The sequence below is a fragment of the Physeter macrocephalus genome, chromosome 6 (assembly GCF_002837175.3).
Source record: "Physeter macrocephalus isolate SW-GA chromosome 6, ASM283717v5, whole genome shotgun sequence".
NCBI classification, from domain to species: domain Eukaryota; kingdom Metazoa; phylum Chordata; class Mammalia; order Artiodactyla; family Physeteridae; genus Physeter; species Physeter macrocephalus.
Window position 1 is genome coordinate 56,639,412 of NC_041219.1, and position 5,405 is coordinate 56,644,816.

General features: G+C 39.6%; 1 long non-coding RNA gene across 1 annotated transcript; it reads right to left on the reverse strand.

Annotated features, from left to right (window-relative positions):
• Window positions 1-2,120: 2,120 nt before the first annotated feature.
• Window positions 2,121-4,149, reverse strand: LOC112066359 (uncharacterized). Its single transcript, XR_002892582.3, has 3 exons — window positions 4,084-4,149; window positions 3,304-3,371; window positions 2,121-2,701 (listed from the first exon to the last, which is right to left on the reverse strand). It is a non-coding gene; the product is annotated as an uncharacterized lncRNA (long non-coding RNA).
• Window positions 4,150-5,405: the final 1,256 nt, after the last annotated feature.

Genomic DNA, 5,405 nt, shown 5'->3' on the forward strand with positions numbered 1-5,405 from the left:
CTACAGCCAGCATTGTTCTCAATGGTGAAAAACTGAAAGCATTTCCACTAAGATCAGGAACAAGACAAGGTTGCCCACTCTCACCACTCTTATTCAACATAGTTTTGGAAGTTCTAGCCACAGCAATCAGAGAAGAAAAAGAAATAAAAGGAATCCAAATAGGAAAAGAAGAAGTAAAGCTGTCACTGTTTGCAGATGACATGATACTATACATAGAGAATCCTAAGGAGGCTACCAGGAAACTACTAGAGCTAATCAATGAATTTGGTAAAGTAGCAGGATACAAAATTAATGCACAGAAATCTCTGGCATTCTTATACACTAATGATGAAAAATCTGAGCGTGAAATTAAGAAAACACTCCCATTTACCATTGCAACAAAAAGAATAAAATATCTAGGAATAAACCTACTTAAGGAGACAAAAGACCTGTATGCAGAAAATTATAAGACACTGATGAAAGAAATTAAAGATGATACAAATAGGTGGAGAGATATACCATGTTCTTGGATTGGAAGAATCAACATTGTGAAAATGACTCTACTACCCAAAGCAATCTACAGATTCAATGCAATCCCTATCACACTACCACTGGCATTTTTTACAGAACTAGGAAAAAAAATTTCACAATTTGTATGGAAACACAAAAGACCCCGAATAGCCAAAGCAATCTTGAGAACGAAAAATGGAGCTGGAGGAATCAGGCTCCCTGACTTCAGACTACATTACAAGGCTACAGTAATCAAGACAGTATGGTACTGGCACAAAAACAGAAATACAGATCAATGGAACATGGTAGAAAGCCCAGAGATAAACCCACACACATATGGTCACCTTATCTTTGATAAAGGAGGGAAGGATATACAGTGGAGAAAAGACAGCCTCTTCAATAAGTGGTGCTGGGAAAACTGGACAGCTACATGTAAAAGAATGAAATTAGAACACTCCCTAACACCATACACGAAAATAAGCTCAAAATGGATTCAAGACCTAAATGTAAGACCGGACAGTATAAAACTCTTAGAGGAAAACACAGGAAGAACACTCTTTGACATAAATCACAGCAAGATCTTTTTTGATCCACCTCCTAGAGTAATGGAAATAAAAACAAAAATAAACAAATGGGACCTAATGAAACTTAAAAGCTTTTGCACAGCAAAGGATACCATAAACAAGACCAAAAGACAACCCTCAGAATGGGAGAAAATAGTTGCAAATGAAGCAAACAACAAAAGATTAAACTCCAAAATTTATAAGCAAGTCATGCAGCACAATAAAATAAATCCCATTACTGGGCATATACCCAGAGAAAACCATAATTCAAAAAGACACATGCACCCCAATGTTCACTGCAGCACTATTTACCAGAGCCAGGTCATGGAAGCAACCTAAATGCCCATCGACAGACGAATGGATAAAGAAGTTGTGGTACATATATACAATGGAATATTACACAGCCATAAAAAAGAACGACAATGAGTCATTTGTTGAGACTTGGATGGATCTAGATAGAGACTGTCATACAGAGTGAAGTCAGAAAGAGAAAAACAAATATCGTATATTAACGCATGTATGTGGAACCTAGAAAAATGGTACAGATGAACCAGTTTGCAGGGCAGAAGTTGAGACACAGATGTAGAGAACAAACGTATGGACACCAAGGGGGGAAAACTGTGGTGGGGTGGGGATGGTGGTGTGCTGAATCGGTACATGAAATTTCTAAAAATCTTGTATGTTCTGATATAATGTCATAAGTCATAATTCTAGTTATTACTTTAAAATGTATATCTCAGAAATAACTAAATTTCCTTGTCAATTGCATCATAATGAACTTTCATCAAATCTTTATAACCATGGTCACCTTTAAGTCTTTTGTCATTTACGGACAGTTCTGGGTGTACTGTGATGCTTTCGCAAAAATGTTCCTATAAAAGGGTTTCATCTTCAGGGAATTCATGGAAAAGACTGACAAGTACAGGTTTCTGGTAACTGACTATACTGCTGAACTGAATGAATAAGCATTTTCAGAACTCTAATGGAAAACTGATGAATTCATAAACGTGCTAACAAAGATCAAGATGAAAAAAAAATAATTACATGGGACTGAGTGAACTGATGAGGATGATTATAATTTTTGTGACTTTCCGTTTGAATAAAAAAAAAAATCCCACAAGGACTCAGAGGCAAAAAATATACAAATCAATTTTCACTGCAAAGTAAAGGAGCTGCTACAGTGGAGGATTACGGGACTGAATGTCAATATTATGACATAGTATGAGTGTGTTTCGTGTTAGGTAATTGCAATCATTGTTGCTTTTGTTGTGGTCATCCATTTACAATGCTTGGTGTCAGATTATTTATCTCTTGTAAAAATAAAATACAGTGTGTGTGTGTGAACAAAAAAAGAATAACTGTGTAAGTAGTGGCTGAGCACTGGTCTGTACGGCACGTGTATTTTGGAACGTTTAACAGATGTTTATCATGATTTGATTCGTGGCGTGGGTGGCAAGTCCTCTTTCTGGGCATCTTTTGCTTGACAGAATCCCAGCACATCTCAAGTTCCTGGATAGTTTACGCATCCTCTTCTGCCAGATATCAATCTAGGGGGTTTAGTGCTTGGATGTCAGGGTGAGTGTTGATGATACTCGGAAGATCTGGGGAAGCATGTTACTAAGTTGGTAAAACATTTCTTCAGAAATGCTCTGTTAAGAGGTAAGAAAAAAAAAGTTTGCACTTGTTAAATCATCACTGATTAAAAAAAATGTTTAAGTATTTTAAAACATGGAAGTAATGGCAGTAGTTCTAGACATGGAGTGTAATATGTGAACACTATCTTTCAGAGCTGATTTAACTGCACAGCTGTGGGCAGGGGTGTTTCTCTGGATCCAGCCTCTGAGAACCTATGCTATTTCTGTCAAATAATAAGTCTGATTACCAGAAAAGCCCCTAGATAATAGTAGTGCATTCAGTGATAAGTTTTGCTAAATTCTACATAGAACACGGAATCATTCTCTGCTCATGTCCTTCTTTATGAATCTATTAACATAAATGTGGGGCGGGGGAGGAGAGATGAGTTAAGTTCAGCTTTGGGGTTTAATCAAAGATCCCTTGAGGGGCAGATACTAACATCTTTGACAGTAAACTAAGTGCCTTGATGGCATCCAAACGCTTCTCCCCTTAAAACACAGAAAGCTGCTAGCATTTTCTTATGCTATTTTGAGTTTACAGCAGTGCGCCTAGCTATGTCTGCGAGGAATATCACAACAGAGACTGAACTGCGGTGAGAGCTATCCAGATAACACACCTGTGGTACCAGAAATTGCACTGTCCTAGAAATTCCTCCGTCCCATGAAGCCATTTCCATCATGAAACCTAAAATAGAACAACAGACTTTGCTGAATTATGAGTTCTGGTCTTCAAACCTACCAGTCCTTAACTGAAAACAAACTGAATTTTCATCGTGGGGCTGCACGTCTTGACTTTTTACATAGCTACTTGCCTGTAGGAAAGGTTAAGCCTGAAGGCCAGATAAACTTCTGCAATCCTTATTTCTCCAGGCCAGAGAGGTTTCACATAGTTCTGTCAAAACACTTGTAATGATCATTTCTTAGGTCCTATTTTGCCTCCACACAATGAAGCCAAAACAGGTTATTAAAGATTAATTAAACATGTGGTTCTATTTTCTTTTCTTTTTAAGAAAATAAAAGGTAACAGAGCGTAAGCTCCATCAATGTCCAAATATCCTCACATTTCAAGAGGTCTGGAGGGAGTTCCCTGGCGGCCTAGTGGTTAGGATTACAGACTTTCACTCCTGTGACCCAGGTTCAATCCCTGGTCAGGGAACTGAGATCCTGCAGGCCGTGTGACACGGCCCCCAAAAAAAAGGAGGGCTGGAGATTTTATTTTGTGATTGGAAAAAGGTAGATAAAAAAGTTGCTATGAAATATTTCCTTGTTAAGCCATTTAACTGAGGCACCAGAGGACAGGGGTAACTGCTACAATTCTTTCTCCTGGCTTGCTCTACTTTCAATATTTTCAAGGAAGAAATATAGGTCGTTGTTGTTAAATATAAGGTTGTGTTTACCTTTGACACACTTAAACACAAGTTCTGCTCTCCTTAAGCACCACGGTATAGTCATTTCCTAAAAACAGAAACAAAACAAATCATGTTTTTAACTGAACTTTGTAAAAAAGAAAAAATATATATATATGGTCAGATCTTAATTTATCTATAATGTTGACCATCCACTTACAGGCAACCATTAGCTAATTTCAGCTAGATTTCCTCTGGTTTTTAGGCATGTAACCTGTTCCAGCTGTTAGACTATACCTGTGGAATGCAAACTAACTGAATTAGCCTAGTCAATATAATTTTAAAAATGAACATTCCCTTAAAACTTTCTACATAATTAACTCTAAAGACAAATATATGTAACATAGGAACTCCACCTACTTCTCTCAATGTTAGCATGAAAAATTCTATTAAATTGTACAATATTTGAATAAGCAATGCATTAAAATGTTTTCCTTGGGGCTTCCCTGGTGGCGCACTGGTTAAGAATCTGCCTGCCAATGCAGGGGACACGGATTCGATCCCTGGTCTGGGAAGATCCAACATGCCACAGAGCAACTAAGCCCGTGCGCCGCAACTACTGAGCCTGTGCTCTTGAGCTCACGAGCCACAACTACTGAGCCCGTGAGTCGCAACTACTGAAGCCCGTGCGCCTAGAGCCCGTGCTCCACTACAAGAGAAGCCACTGCAGTGAGAAGCCCTCGCACTGCAACGAAGAGCAGCCCCCGCTCGCCGCAACTAGAGAAAGCCCACACGCAGCAATGAAGACCCAATGCAGCCAAAAATAAATAAATAAATTTAAATTTAAAAAAATGTCTTCTGTGTATAACATGTTACTACAAAGTACCAGAAACGAGCAAGCGCCCTATCCCAGCCACCTAACAAACCAAATGAGCTCTTCTTTGGACGCTCCTTCCTAACCCTTGACCAAGTGAGCACATGCGTGCCGCGAACCAACCAACCCACACATTTATACTTTTCTGTGGTCATGATCAGCGATTGTGCCACTTTAAATTCTATTTCTTTTCACTATTATCGAATTACTTTCCCATGCTGCAAGTCTTTGTAACTAACAATAAAATATGTTTATTAATTCATTATGGTGATCTTTCATCTCTTTGGGTCTTACGATCTTTTTTACACTCTTAAATATCACTGAGGGGCTTCCCTGGTGGCGCAGTGGTTGAGAGTCCGCCTGCCGATGCAGGGGACGCGGGTTCGCGCCCCGGTCCGGGAGGATCCCACATGCCGCGGAGCGGCTGGGCCCGTGAGCCATGGCCGCCGGGCCTGCGCGTCCGGAGCCTGTGCTCCGCAACGGGAGAGGCCACAGCAGT